This window comes from Rhineura floridana, chromosome 5 (genome assembly GCF_030035675.1).
Source record: "Rhineura floridana isolate rRhiFlo1 chromosome 5, rRhiFlo1.hap2, whole genome shotgun sequence".
Taxonomy (NCBI): Eukaryota; Metazoa; Chordata; class Lepidosauria; order Squamata; family Rhineuridae; genus Rhineura; species Rhineura floridana.
Window position 1 is genome coordinate 45,469,397 of NC_084484.1, and position 16,218 is coordinate 45,485,614.

A 16,218-nucleotide genomic window follows, 5' to 3' on the forward strand; every position below is an offset into this window, starting at 1 on the left:
CCACCAACCAAAAGGCCAGTGGAGTAAAATAATTTTAAATATGACCCATTGGGGCCTATGGGGAGCACTTACTCCCAGGAAGGCCCATTTGTGGGAGCCAGCGCTTCCCACCTGGCTTGTGTGCATGGTTCCCAATGGAGCCAGCATTCAGTCAGGCCAGCAGCTCCTGAGCAGGAGGAGGATCCCCCGGAACTTTCCGCCAGCTCCTCCTCCACCAGCCCCCCCTCCGCCAGCTCCTCAGCATTTGGATCACTCTGCCGCAGAGCAATCCTGTGTATGGCTGCTTGGAAGTGAGTCCCACTATGGGTCTTTACTCCCATGAAAGTATGCATAGGATTGCCACTGTAAGAACTAAAACCAAGTAGCACTGAGGTGGAAACAAATGCATGCAGCAAACAGAAAGACCCATGAGCCTGAAAGCATTTCGGCCATTAAAAAAAAAAGGCAATCCTCAGTTTAATTTGATTGGGGAGGAAATTCGATCTGTATAAATTCAGAAAATATATTCCATGGTAGGCAAATACTTTGGTGAGATCCATGTCACAGGTCATTTTTCATTTGACTGCTGTGAGGGGCATACCGACTCCAGGTATCTCTTAACTTCATAATAGATAAGTATGTAATGCATATGTATTAACATCTTACATAACTCTATGGCTTTTACCAATGCTCTTAAGAAATATTATTTATTTATTTATTTCAGATCTCCCTCCTGTAGGAGCGTAGGGCCCATACACCATCATAAATTAAACAATAGAAGTAAAATATTACAAACTTTAAAAACCCTACAAAAAAATTCAGAATATATAGAATAATTTCCAGTAGCTGAGCATTCTTCAGGTGCTAATGCCTGGGTGAACAAAAATATAATCTACATACATACATACATACATACATACATACATACATACATACATACATACATATGCTCATTGTCCCCTTTTGGCTTTGATGGAGATAAGATTTGGCCTGAATGAGACCTTCATTCACCAGGTCCAGACCCTGGCAGGTTAAATTCCCGTACCTTTAAGGACTGCACAGAAGGCAGACTTTGCTGGGCAAAGCTTTTCCCAACACAGTGATGCCCTGGTGGGAGAAGCCACACCTGCCACAATGTTTTCTTCTGGGCTAATCTTAAAGGTACAGGAACCCACATAGGAAACCTTCTTAGGATAAATTAGACCATTTGTCCACTTTGCCCAGTATTATCCATTCTGAGCGACAGTGACTCTTCAGTAGAGATATTTCCCATCAATATCAGGATTGATCCTGGGACCTTCTGCATACAATGCATATGCTCTACTACTGAGCTATGGTCTTTCCATTCACAAACTCCCAGGGCTGAGCTTGGCAATCCTAAAAAAGACAGAAATATCTTAACTTAACCTAGCTTAACTGCTGCAAATAAAGACAATGGAATGCATAAAGGGCCTGTGTTCTCCCACATGAACTTGCCCTCCAGTTAATATCTTTGCCAAAGTCCTTTCTCCAAGTGAAGGGCTGAAGCTCCTGGGTGGTGGGAGCTGTCAAAGAAGAACAGGGAAAAGATAATTTTTTACTTCAGAAAATTGTCTTCTTTAGTCCTGTCAGCTCTGTAGCATTCTAAGTATTATACTTTGGATGACATTGTCATCATGGTTTATACTTTTGGCTGTTTATAATTTAATGATTTATTGTAATTTTCTGTTTGTTTCATTATCATTTGCTGACATTTTCTTGAAGTTATCTCGTAATATTATATATAAAACAGATTCTTAAATTTTGTTAATTACTTCTTTTTTTAGTTATACAGTAGGGCCCCACTTACCGGTGTTCCGTTTTGCGGCGTTCTGCTGATGCAGCGGCTTTCAATTCGGGGAAATTCCCTGTTTTAAAGCCGATTTTGCGATTTTATGGCATTTTGTGACATTTTTGTGCAATGCAGCCCATTATAGTCAATGGGTTCCACTTTACGGCGATTTCCGCTTTACGGCGGGGGCCTGGTCCCTAATCCTCCGTATAAGCGGGGCCCTACTGTATGTTGATTACACTGTCACAATGTGATTTTTGTTGTAGGTTGTGTCATTTCTATGGGATATAAATTGCTTTAGGTACAGTAATGTTGAAAAGCAGTATACAAATTAAAAATTAAATTAAATTAAAAAAAAAATTTTTTTTACAATAATTTTTATTCAAATTTTCATAAAACATAGAAAACAAAATCATAAAACATTCAAAGACAAAAAACAAAACAAAACAAAAATGATTAAACAAAAAAAAATAAAATGTTGACTTCCCATTTGTCACATATCAAATCAGTTATAGGTCTACAATATATAACAATCCTGTCTCTTAAATCATATTATAAAATCACTTTCCTCCAGTAGTTATCTTAATTAATCATCAAATCTCATAAACATTACTTTATTCTTTCCACAAAAAGTCAAAGAGAGGTTTCAATTCTTTAAGAAATATATCTATCAATTTTTCTCCAAATAAACATGTCAATTAATCCATCTCATTAATAATTATAATAATCTTATTGTCATAATCATAGTCCAAATAAACATTTCGATTAATCCATCTCATCAGAATCTGTTAGGTCCAATAATTTCAATAGCCATTATTCCATTATCCCTATTAGTTCCATCTTCCATCTTCAATAGTCCTGTTAAGTCCAGTAATTTCAGTGTCCAATCTTCCATTATCAGTATTCCATAATAATCTTGCTGTTGTAGCCATAGTCATATAATAAGAGTCTGATGGGAATTTCCTCTATCCCAAATATTTTCTTGCCATCCATTCTGAATAAGTTGCTGAAACATTGTTGTAAATTCATATCTGTGTTCTTCTTTTTTAGAAAATGCACTGGCTCATCTCTTAAGAGTTTTTCCATTGTCACATGACTGCAGTTAATTCCATAGATTTTCTCTATATCAAGCTCCATCACATCATTCCAGTCCAGAAGATTATCCAAGCCATTGATAACTTTATCTCTAATATCTTCATTAATTTCTTCAGAGATAACGTTAAATTCCAAACAGTAGATTTTATTTCTAAAATCCATAAACTCCAGATCTTTTTCCAATTCCACATTTGTTCCAATCTCCAGGGCTTGTATCTTCCCTTTATTTTTTCTTTTCTCATCTCTGATCTCATTCTCCTCTCTCACAGGGTCCCCTATTTCTTTAAACTCCTGCGTCATTTTGCTCAGTTCAATTTTCAGCTCCTTACTACCCTGTCGCAGGGTTTGTTTCGTTATCTCAATCTCATCCATTATTTTCTGAAACATAATTACTTCCAGATTCTCAGCCACTTTCTTGATTGCCATTTTTAAAACCACGAAAACAAAGCAAAACAAAAATAAAGAAGAACCACTTCTTATTTCAGCAACAATTGGGTTAATATTCCAGGCTTGATGACATCACAGTATAAACAGAGCAACCTGCCTTATCTCTCTATGTTCAAGAATGCAAAATAAATTTAGTTCCCAGCATCAAAACAGTTAGTGGCGTCGTGAAGAAGCAGATTCGTCAAAATAAAATAGACCAAAAAGAGAATAGTCCCAGACAATATAATATTCCTCGGAATAGAAATCAGGAATAGAAATCCCTCTTCTGTTTATTATCTTTAGAATGCACTTCCAGGACAGCTTTTTGCGACAGAAACAGAGATAAACTGTTAATTTCGTGAATAACAGAGAAGAGCTATATCTCACCCAGAAGTTGTCCAAAGCCGATCAATCTGACAAATCTCCTTTTGCTGCAACAATTTAAACCAAGTAAAAAAAATAATAGAAAGAAGGGTGCTTGCCTGTTAGTCCGTTCTCTCTTTAAAGAAAAGATAAACGTATCGCTTAAGCAGATAGAGCTTGTTAGGAAGTCCGTCCGGCATTGTTGGCTGGACCTTATCTCATAAATTAATGAAATCCAGTCCTCCCAACAAAAACAGGCTTTTGAGGTTGATCTCTACGTTTCTCCCTGCCCTTAATGACCCTTCTCTGGATGTCCACCTTCAACTGGGCACCTGCTGGAGAGAGGGCCTTTTCTGTGATGGCATTCAAATTATGGATTTTCCTCCCTAAAAATGTTTGCTGGCATTTTCCTGTCTTTTAGGTGCGTGATAAAATCTGTCCTGATGTCTAGGGTGTTTAATGGTGTCGTATGACATTTCACCCCTTTTAAATGGAGAATCCTGGATTTTTTAAAATTACCAGCTCGTGAGTGTTTTTACCTTCTATTTAATCAGGTTTGTTTTATGCTTATAGAACCTCCTTCAGGCGATTACAAAAGGTAAGATATAAATACCTCAATTACAAAGATGTATACGTATGTATCACTTCCAATGATATATAGAGTCCCAACAGCAGCAGCATGTGTATGAAAAAAGTGGAGGATCTAGTCCACCATCCTACTATGACTTCTGTCAGTTTCGATCCCATTCTAAAAGCTTACTGCAATACATCTGGCACAAAGTTTTAGTGCAGCTGGCCTCAAATCCCTGTAAGATGGTACACAAGGACAGTTATCCCCAGAATTCTTCCTGCCAATTCTGCATTCTACCCTTTAGTCAGCTAAATAACAGCTGTTAATGGCACTGCTGTGCCACATCCAATAAAGCTGGTTCTTGCCTGCTGAGCTGCTTGGCCCCCAATTACTGTCCCACACCAGCTTCCCTACAATCTTTGGCTCATAACATTTATGCAATATTTAAAGCCTACTTTCACACACAGTAGTCATACCTTATCCTGACTATTCTTGAATAGTGTCTCATAATCATGTGATCCTTAGTGAAACAGAACTGAAATAACTGGGAATTCCAAATTACAGGAGAAAATATATTACAGCCCCTTATTTCTTCTCTTCATTAAAATTTATTGTCAGATGTGACACTACTGCATATACAAATTGACACTTTACATTGGGATGAGGAACTAGATCCAGCCAGCAGACCAAATCCTTCCTTCTCCCACCCACCCCCATTGGCCAACTTTGAGCGGCGGGCAGTCCCACCCAACTGTCAATCACTTGACTTCATTATGATGTCAGGTGATAACTTGAAAAGTGCTTGTGGCTTTGAAGTCCCTTTGCAAGCAGCTTCAATACAAACTGCTTGCACACAGACTTCAAAGTGATGACAGCCATGATTTTATCTGCCTCACACCTGACGTCACATTAACTTGGAATAGCTGAAGGCTGTTGAAGTCACCTTTCTATCAAGATGCAAAGACTGGGCTATCACCAGGTGATGAATGTTCTGCAATAAAGACATGTTATGATTTGGAAAGAGATTCGAAATGAACTCCACATTTTTGTTACTGCCAGTGTCCCACTTTAAAAGTGATCAGATACACACTTGTGCCTCCTTTACTGGCTGAAGTAACCGAATATGGTTGCCAATACACTTGAACTAAATTTGAACTAAGAATCAGCGGATGGAACATTGTCTCATTGCTAGTTGACCAAACTAACTCATAACCCTTCCATTATTTACACCATAAAATGCTACGATCAGTAATTCCCAACCAGTTGGCTAGAACCCAAAGTGGAGTGCAGAAGACATACAAGTGAGTTCCATCTCCATGATACATTGGACGCATGTCCATAGTTGCAACTCGTGTGTGAGTGTGTGTGTGAGTGAGAGAGAGGGGAGAGAGAGAGAGAGAGTTTAAACTACTGTTTGAGGCCTAATCCATAATTGAACCATGGTGCAGATGCAAGGGGATTAATCCTGTTCTTCCACACCGCAGTCCCAATAAAATGTCCTCCCTCCCCAGCTGCAATTTGCCTCAGGAATAAAGGAACTATGGGCACCAACAGCAGCTTCCTTCAAAGGGCAAACAGCAGCTTTGGGGAGGTGATTTACATCAGGACTGTAGCACAGGAGGATAGGGTTATTCTTCTTACACCCATAACACAGTTCCAGATCAGGACCCACACACACACACAGCTGCTTTTTTACATGCACACATAACAGACACAATTTCAAATATCCATTTAATGTGTAGTTTGGGCTAGTCAATACAACAAAATCCACACTAAGAAAGACGATGTGTGAATTAATACTGTTGAATTTGGACCTGGGCTAAACTGTGCATCTACTCAATGACCTTTGCCAACTCACTTTCAATTTTCGGTATTATATGAGGGCTAAATGAATGGGGGGAAGGGACAGCAGCAAGCACCTCCCCTCACCTATGCATGTTCATTGGAACCTGTGTACACAGCCCTTGCCTATAGAGTTTTATATGTGGTCCTCCTACATATGTTCTAATGAACACACATAAGTCAGAGAAGAGTCTACCACTGCAGGTAGAAACACATTTACTGTTCTGTCGGTTCCACTGCATCTCTACCTCTCTCTTCTGAAAACAGGGGCACATGACGCTACTCAAACCCCACCCTTTTTTCCTGTAAAACCTGGTGGGAGCTGCTTGAGTGTTTTGGGTTTTTTTAATTCGCTTCTAAGAGATTTTGCAACTGATCAGCAGATAAACCCATTCCCCCTCCAGGTGTGGCTAATGGAAATGATTTGATCCGGCAACTAGTATGTTTACTATGCCATTCTTTAGTCTTTCTCTCTGTCACACACACACACACACATTAATCTAGTCCTCAAATCACATCTAAAAACTCTCATCTGTCATCTTCTAAGTGCTGAGGATGAAACAAGGATTTCAAAATGCCTCATATGCTAATCATGTTCTGAATAGTATTTCCAATCAGGGATGGGACCCAAAGGATGCACATTCAGTCAAAAGGGACTTAAACAGCTTAAAAGTTTGGTCATGGTAGGGCTAACTAAGCTTTTGTGTTTAGCGAAGGGGAAACCATTCTTGGTTGTGACATGCTGATTCGCAGATTTGGGGCTCATCTACATGGGAGCATTTCTTCACAGGAAATACACTTCTTTTACTTTTGCTTTTCATTTGCATTGTCCGCAGTTCCTGCTCAATATTAGCTGCCAATCACTTTTTCCCATTCACAATAACAGGCATTCTTCTGAGGAGGATTAGTCTCGCCTTTTCCTTGTAGCCCTGCCCAGTAGTACAGTGGCAAATTCAGAAGTACAGGGACCCTTCAGGTTAGTCACAGCCACACACACACCCTTTTTTGCTGCTGGGTTGAGAATGTGATCTTGTTAATGCCTTCTCCCACAACAACATATATCCCTAGGAGTCAATCAGCATGAAAGGGGAGAGTGTAGCTGCTGAGAAGAGTCTTCTCAATAGCTGACTCACCTGTCACTCTGATTGGTTCCAATCAGCAGGAAAGAACAAGGAAGAGTATTAGAAGATTCTTCTCAGTGGCTAACACATTCCCCTTTCATGCTGATTGTCTCATAGGATGCTGAAGACATAGGAACCCTGCCGGGACCATGCTCCCAAAAAAGTAAAGAATCTAAGACCCCCTGAGACCCTGGACGACTACACCCCTGGCCCTGCCCTCTAATTATACATTTCCACTCCCTCTGGTTTCTAGGTGACTGAGCATGCTCAGTCTGTTCTACCAGCTGCAGTAGATTCCTTTTTAAAAAAGCTAGAAGTGTGAATACCTGTGTTTCCCTGGTAGGATACAGCTGAAATACAAATCTTTCTTTGAGCACTGCTACATTTTTGCACACAAGTTAGGGGGAAAAGAAAATAAAGGCACCATTTGCTGCAACATAAAAAAAGGCTAGCAGAATGGAGGAAAGCAACCGGAAGTTGCTTGTCAGCCCACAGGAAATAACATGAACAAAGGGAGGTAAATGGAGTGGGCTTGGAGAAGGGAACAATTGACATACCCACCTAAAAGCATTGGAGCAAAGCATCTGCAAGCACTAGAGATATGGAGTCAAGACTTTTTTTCTTCCCTTTTCGTATTATTAGTGAATTGGGTTAGTACGGATTTACAGGGGGGAAACTGTGGGATAGCTTCTGTTTGCCAGTAACGTCATGTGAACCATTCAAATTTAAAGGAGATGTGATTAGCACCAAACACACAGTAAACCACCGTGTAGATAAACCCTTGGAGTAAAGGAAATTGTTCCTTATATGTGTTTACAAGTTGAAAGAATACAGGGGCAGAAAACTCTATTAACATGGCCTTAACATCCTCTTCCATCCAGAGATATCATTCTTCCACCTCCCCACCTTCCTCACAAGCTTGGTGGTTCATACATGGACTCGGGAAATACTTATCTTTGTAGATAGCAAAGAAGGAAACTGTCCCACCAACACTAGGCTTAGAGTACAGTGGAAAAGGATGTGCAGGATAACAAGGAAATCAAGGCACTTTCACTATCACTAAAATGTTCTGCCCTCATGTTATTTACACTCCAAGCCTACTAACTCATATGCATTCACAGAATGCATAGATATGGTCAATGTTTGACAAAGAAAACTGTGTTGCTGGCACAGTGCTGCCTCCAGGTCAGCAGCTGAGCACTTGTAAAGTTGGTAATAGTAGATATATGAGTTCCATTTTCCACTCAGAACTTTATGCAGTTCATAGATTCCCTTATATATCTTGAGTGAAAGCAATAGCAACTGGAGCAATTATCTTGGGGCTGCAAACTGTTCAGAGGTGCCAATGCAGCTTTGAGCAATCTTAGAGGTGTCCCATGCAATGTCACAAAGGATATAGGGATGCTACACTTGTGCACAGGCATCCACATGTGATCAGAAAGTTGTGTTCCAACATCCTCTGTGGTACTGGAAAAGGTTCAGGAGGACACATCTTTTGGATCATGCAGTACAGTCGCTTGATAAGGCAAAGCGTCTAGGGCCTGCTCTGATTCCAACTTCAAACAATCCACCCTCCCTTCCCTGAATGTGCAAAAGCCAGGATGACGAAACAACAAGGCACAATATAATGGGGAAAATCAAGACAAAACAACTTTAATGACACAATATACAAACTTTGAAACATCAACTTATTTTGCTCACTTTAAATATTAAAGATGGAACAAAACCAAACAAGTCACAAAATCTTTCCTCTTGAAAATAAACAAAAAGTTAAGAACCAAGATGTCTCCTTTCTTACAACCCACAAGTTGAAAATCAAACATATATTTAACCATCCACATTTGAAAAAGATAAACTAAGCATTTCAGTTGTTATTTTGGTGTGAACTCCACAGTTATTATCAGATTTCTCTCACCTTCTAAAATTAAATTAGTGCATCACGTCAGTCATTCTGATGTTACAAAAGGCATTTGATGCGAAATTAAAGAATCTGAAGAAGTAAACAATGCAGAGGAAGGAAAAACAGAGGAAAGGAAAAGACGATGCTGTCATTTGAAAAAAGTTGGGGAAATGTCCACATACAAATGGCTTTAACAACTCAGACACATCAGTGTTAGAGAAATGCTAACCATTTTTAAGACATTTTCATCATATTTCAAACTGAAGAATAAAAATATATTCAGAAGAATATGAATATTCCAGATATTACGGTGAACTATTTGTCTAGGCAATCAAACAAGACTTTACATTTTACATGATTAATTATTGGCTTAGAAGCCACAAAACGATTTGGCCCTCATCTTCTAATAAACACTTGTGTAACAAAAGTACACTTACCCTATGTGGGTGATGTATGTCTGGGACTATTTATCCCTCTGAAGAAAAGAAGAAAAGAGCAGCAATGTGTTCTTTCAGCTAACCCATTAACAAGTCTAATCAAGATGACTAGAGTTTAACTTCATAACGTCTCTAAAAATTAAATCATCTTGCAATGTTTCAGTGGCACATACTTTTGTTTTGGCGTTGTGCTGCGTTGGGAAGTTTGTGCAGCAGTTTACCCAGAAGTAAATCCCACTGAGTTCAACGGGGCTTATTGTCTGGTAAACTGGCTTAGGATTTGCACAGCCTTACTTTTGCTATAGCATGAAACCACTTTAGTCTTCATCATTATAACCAATAGGCCATAACACCACAAAAAAAACCCCAAAATGAAATCTATTACGTTCAAAGCATGATTTAGCCACCATCAACACAGATTCTGTCATGACTATGTAAACACTCCAATGTTTGTTTCTAGAGGTCAAACACTCTATTTCTTGTATAGCTTGTTTTTCTCAAGAGTTGTAGCATCATAGAAAAATGCTGCCTCTGACAAACTTTAGTACATGGGCCAGTAGTTGACCTGCTACAGTACATCAACCACTGTCAAAGAAATCTATTCATGTAGCCACCGCACGCATTGCCAACTCTTTCCCACCTTAAAATCATAACCTATTTATCCTCCTCTGAGTCATAACAAACAAACCATGATCGATCATGTTCAGACAATTCCTCAGGGCTGTTTTACAATTTAGAGGGTCTTGCCCTCTAATATTTCACATTAATTGATCTATTAATTTCACAGCAGACATATACCTCAGGACCACAGACTACTTGTGGCATATATTAAAGGCTTTAGCTGAAACAGAAAGCGAAGAGGGGATGGAGAGGGAAACCATATTACCACAACAAAAGCTAGAGTATGTTGGTGTGTGTCATGTGTACGTGGGAGAGAGAAAAGCTCCGTAACTTCTGGAAAGCAAATAGCTTCAAAGTATAGATCAAAATCCACCATGTCAGGTTGCTGCATGGCTAATACAGTGATGCTGAAACAGAAAGATGATACAAAACACCTGACCTTTTTGGCCACACTTAACTTGGCACCTTCCTCCACCCCTCTAACCATATTAAAATGTACTGTACAGGTCTTGCTACAGCATATTTACATTTTGCACTGAGTTGTGTGTCACCTCACTAGGACCAGAATTACTTTTCCCCTCAGAGTAGAAAGAACAGCAACAGCATGTTACAAACTGCTTAAAATAAAAAAGAATACGGATTTTGGGGAGTGGGGTAGGAACAGAGATATCTTAGTATTGCTTAACCCTTACAAATCCTAAAGGCCTCTAATGACATTTCTTATGTATTCTTACTCATTCTGCCTACACCCCGTGAAAAGGAAACTGCAGCATTTTGGGGTCCCCAGGCATCTAGAAAGAAGCTCCGTGTACCATCCTTCTTGGAAGGAGTCATCATAATCTCTGGGCAACTATCCTGAGAAGGAACCTCTCACTTGTGCCTGGAAGGATCTAAAGGAGTCCAAAATATTCATGTGCTCACACTGGTTATCCTGGGCTGTGCATTTCTCTTGCTTGCAAGGGAGGGGCACCCTTCTTCCTTGCCCCTCTTTTGCTCTCAGATGTACAACACCTTTGTTACTGGAAAAGAAACAAGAGGCAAAAGAGGTTTATTATTTCAGTTTCTCTGACTGAACTGAGTCCTCACTCAGCCTCAAGATATCACCAGCACCTGACTGCGTTCAGCTGGTCAAGGAAGCAAGTGCTTTCTTAAGAGCGCTTTGTGTTGTTGTTGTTGTTTTAAACCGGGAGGGCTGGAGGACCATTTATTCATTCATTCTTATGAAGGCGTTGCGCGTTTGCAAAGTTGCCCCAGCACAAGCGCGCTGCCTCCCCAATACTGCAGTGCTTGCAAATGGGAAATAAAGGGCGCCTCCCGGAAAGGCTCAACGCCAATCTAATCTCATTTAACAACCCAACAAGCGGAGACCATTCCTGCGCTTGTCATGCACAGAAGGCAAAACCAAACGGTCTGCCTCTCTCTATTTCCACCCCCCCCCCGTAAAGCTGAAGGGACTGCTGGGGCCTCTTTGGTATTCTGGGAAGGAGCTTCTTCGGTTTGCTGCAGCGGTTAAGCGGACAGAGCCAAGACACACACACCGAAGAAGATGCAGAGTTTGTCCCTTAGCACTGCCAGTCCAAACCAAAGGAGGTAGCGGCTGCCCCAAACGCAGCTGCAGCTTGGTGGTGGTGGTGTGTCAGCGCGGATGCCTGTGATCTACTACACTGCAGTGCCAGCGTCAGGAGCCACCCGCTTAGAAACTGCCACTGCAGGGCAGACAACACCACGCATACACACGCGCGCGCGCACGCATAAAACACGAGTCTTCCCATCATCCGCGTCGCTCTGTTCGGGCTCAGTACACACAGTACACACACCTTGCCAGGCTCTTGGTTTCCAAAGTACAGTAAGGACTGCAGGCCCCAAGGCCACACAGGCGAGCTCTACTAGCCAACTCGTCGGGCTTGAGCCCGAGTGTGTGTGAGGGAGTGGGTGCCTGGCTGTGGCGCTGCTGTCTTGGAAGACTCCTTTGCCCTGCTCCCCCCCCCCAACATTTCTCTCCATTTGCCAGAGGTACACGACAGAAAGGGAATGGGGGTATTAAGGCTGGAAGAAGACGTGAGCCCTAGGGGTTGTGGGGCTGTCCAAAGCACCTGCAATTTGCATTTCCTTATGTAATGTACTGCAAGTTTCCCCGCTGGAGCCTGCTTGGATTGAAGCGCACGATCATCACGCTAAAACAGAGAAACAGACAGACTCACGCTCAAGAGGATCTTACCATCCCACCAACAAGACCCATAAAGCAAACCTTATACAGGCACGCTGAAAAGAGAGAAAGAGTGGTGCAGTTAGGTCATTTTTAGATTCTGGACTTGATAGACTTCCTGGGGGCGGGAGCTCCTTGAGGAGGTAGTGTGCATGACTTGACTTACTTCAACATGTGGCCAATCAGCCCTGCTGGGTTTGGGGCCCCTCCTGCTGAGCGGCGCCCTGGACTTCTGCCCCAGAGTCCTGCCCTGACGGCACCACAGCGTGCGCGTGCACACACACACACCCCCTCTGCCTGAGCTACTGTGGGACAGGTGGCCTTTCGCTTAGTTCCCTTTCAGTCACAAACTCCCTGAAAGTGTCTCCCTTGTCCCTGTCGCCGGGTGGGGGATGGGGAAGGGCAGTTGACGAATATCTTCTGAATCAACACAAGAGCTGGATTTTGTAAGGGTTTCTTCTTTCGCACTTTGGAAGGACAAACCACCATGTTTGCAAGTTGAACCGAAAGCATCAGGCAGGGCACACTGTGAAGCCCTCAGGTACACCGTCGGTGGCAGACTCACATGGGTAACAAGGCCCTGAGACCTCTTCTGGAAACTAACTGCACCTACCGTTCCGGGTGGGGGGGTACAGAGACGAGGAAAGAACTGGGGTTGTTAGACACTGCTACGAATTTCATCTTCCGGCTACAAACATCAACCATCTAAGTTTTCCCTCCCTGGAAACAACGCGTCCAAAGCAGATCTTGTCGAATCTCCGCCAAGCAAGCCTTCGCTCATCTGTACACGGCGCTGCGTGCAAGTCTGTACCGGCCTGATTCCCCCTTGCTCCCCTCGGCAGGACTGCAGAGCTACCTCCAGTGAGCAACAGACAGGAGTAACACAAAGGAAAAAACAATGCGATGCAACGTATTGCTTACCAGTTGGGTTCTTGTTTTTCTTAAGACTCTTGCCACAAAGACACTGCAGCATATGCGATCCTTTGCTGAAAATGTTCCAAAGAAACCACATTGATTTGGGCGAAAAGCAATCCAGCGCTTATACACCCGGAGAAAGATGAGATCCTTGTGGTTGTTGCATAATAATAAAATTGAGATCAGGTTCTCCTCAAGAGGGGCACCAGTTTTATCATAGGCCAACAAAACAAAACAAAAGAGAAAAAAAGATTAAATCCTGATCCCCCCGGGTTCCCCCCCCCTTTTCCCTCACTTGGCTAATTTCTTTTAGACTTCTCAATGGATGCGTTTTTCAGCCAGGATAAACGGTTATCTCCCGCTCCAGAACGACGCTGGATTAGCACCCAAAACTGTGGAAGAAGAAAAAAATACATAGATCCTTCTATTTCTTTCTTTCTCGTTCCTCCCTTTCAGATTGAAGCCAACCAAGACATGAGGCGATGAAATTCCAGCCAAGGCCAAAAACTAACCCGAGACAACAGTAAAGCACGAAAGAAGAAACCATAGCATGTTACTTGATTGCTGGGAGGATGGGTGGATCTGCAGAACAAAGCCAAGACAGGATGCATCCTACTAAAAGACTGCCATAGTGCAGCCCCTGGAAGAGAGAACTGTACACAGCCCGTGCACCACCACCACCACCACCCTGTTCAAGTCTGATTGATGAAGGCAGATGCTCCACTCTGAAAGTGCTGATTTTTACCACCAAATCATCTCAGTGATGTATGTAATTGTGTGGCACCTGCAGTTTCCAGTGAGCCTGCACAACAGATGCAAATCTTAGCCCTTAGCTTGCAGGCAAAACATACACACAACAGAGGCAGATCTCTTCTCTTTCCGCTCTCTCCCTTTCTCTCGCGCCCTGCTTCGTCCGACACTGGCGTGCATTAGGGAAAAATATAAATGTATCCTTCCCCCTCATACACACACACAGGCACACATAGAGAGAGAAAGACACGCACACTCACAGGCACACACTGGATGTTGCTCCTGAGCCTTGGATGGGAGTTACAGGCATTCAACGGGAGTAGGAGGAGTTGAGATTTGCATTGAGAGACTGGCTTTCCATGACGTAGCCACGTGCTCCGGGGCCTGTCACCAGTGAGATGCTTCAGCCAGCCCAGGGAAGGCAGTGTCACTGCAGTCTCTGCCTGCCCCCCTCCCCCTTTTCTCCCCCTTTTCCTCGCACCCAGCGTGCTGCAGCTTAAAATACTGGACACAGTCTGCCACTTGTACACTCCAGGGACAAGTGCATCCCTGCATGCTAACCAGAAAGAAACCCCACAGCCTGGCACATTAAAAGTTGGAGAAAAGGGGTGTGTGCCCCAGACACTCCTTTGCAGAGCCTGATCATTCAGGGAGAGTGTTACACTCAGGGTCTGGACCTGGGAATGCCAAAAAGAAATACGTAAGTTTTGTTGCAAGTTTTATTTATACTCTGCCTTTCTTTCACTGTAGAACTCCTGGTGGCGCACAAGCGATTCCCAGGTGGTCTCCCATCCAAGTATTTATTAGACCCAGGTCTGCTTACAGCAGCAAACATGTGCCCTCAGACAATACCCTGGGACCAAATGTTGATGTCTGACAGTCCACCGTTATGCTGCAGAATTACACCTGGGGTCAAAGTTCTGTGTTCTCATGAGTACACATGATTGAGGCAAATCCTGGCCCCAGTTCCCTACCAGTAAAATGGGGGTGAAAGTGACCTCTTTCGGGTGGCTGCTGTGCAAGGGTAACAATGCAAAACACATTTTTATAAAGCTCATTTTTATAATGCTGTAAACAGTGGAACTGTAAACAGTGGAACAATTCATAGTATGAATAATGGACCACACTGTTTTTGTTATTAATACAACTCTATAAAATGTTTGCACTTACACAGTTTCTATTGTTGTCTCTACCACACTTCTTCATTAAAGCAAGAATGACCAAAACACTTGCTGTCTCAGCAGTGGAGACAATTCAACCCAGTTGCTTTTCTGGAACCACTATTCACAGGTGTCTGCCACTCCTTATGGAACTAGAGAAAGGAGGGGGAAATTCTGGCCAAAACAGCCTTTAAGCAGGACATGTAACTGCTTATAAATAGAGGGTCCTGGGATAATTTCAGATGTGACAACTTCTTGCAAACATACCCTTTAGAGTCAAGTTCCATTCCCAGTTCCTTACACTCCCAATTTCGTGCTTATCCTGGCAGATTTTTTCCACATTAAAGAAGCGCCAGCATGCGGATGTGAAAAGTTACCTCTTACTCTTGCTTTTAGTTCACACTACTGTGTGAAGAACTTCCTCACTGAACATGCCACATAGCTAAGTGGTAGAGCACATAGTTCAAATGCAGAAGGCCTCAAATTTAATCCTTAGCATCTACAGTTAAATACTCAGGTAGCAATTTGATGGGACAGATCTCTGCCAGAGATCTTGAAAAACCACTGCCTGTCAGAGTAGACAATACTGTCTTACATGGACCTGTGGTCTGACTCAGTATAAGGCAGCTTCAAAAAGCTGTGATCTGAAGCTTGCTCATCCCCCTCCCACATTTAAAGACATTTGGACATTATACTGAAAGTTCAGAAAGGCTGAAGTATGAGGAATTTATGTACCTTCTTGTCAGTGGCTTGTGCAATGTTGGAAGTAAAACTAAAATAAGCAAGATAATATTGGCATTAGACTAGTGGTTCCCAAACTTTCCCCCCCATGGATCACTTGAAAATTGCCGAGGGTCTTGGCAGACCACTTGATGATTTTTCTGCCTGTCATAGCCATTGTAATTTTATAGAATTCAAATTTTAATACAATATAAGAAGTAAAATAAGCAATAAAACTACAATTAACAATCAATATGAACACTGAATGTGATAGGTGTGCCATCTTGAACCACAAATCCACA

The 16,218-nt window shown here is 42.2% G+C and overlaps 1 protein-coding gene across 1 annotated transcript in view; it reads right to left on the minus strand.

Moving 5' to 3' along the window:
• Positions 1-12,407, minus strand: part of FGF14 (fibroblast growth factor 14) — a 525,484-nt gene extending 513,077 nt beyond the window's left edge. Inside the window, exons 1-2 of the mRNA XM_061626601.1 lie at positions 12,384-12,407; positions 11,087-11,184 (exon numbers count right to left, since the gene is read on the minus strand). The gene's annotated coding sequence lies outside the window, so the exon portion shown is untranslated. The remainder of the gene's footprint in view (positions 1-11,086; positions 11,185-12,383) is intronic.
• Positions 12,408-16,218: the final 3,811 nt, after the last annotated feature.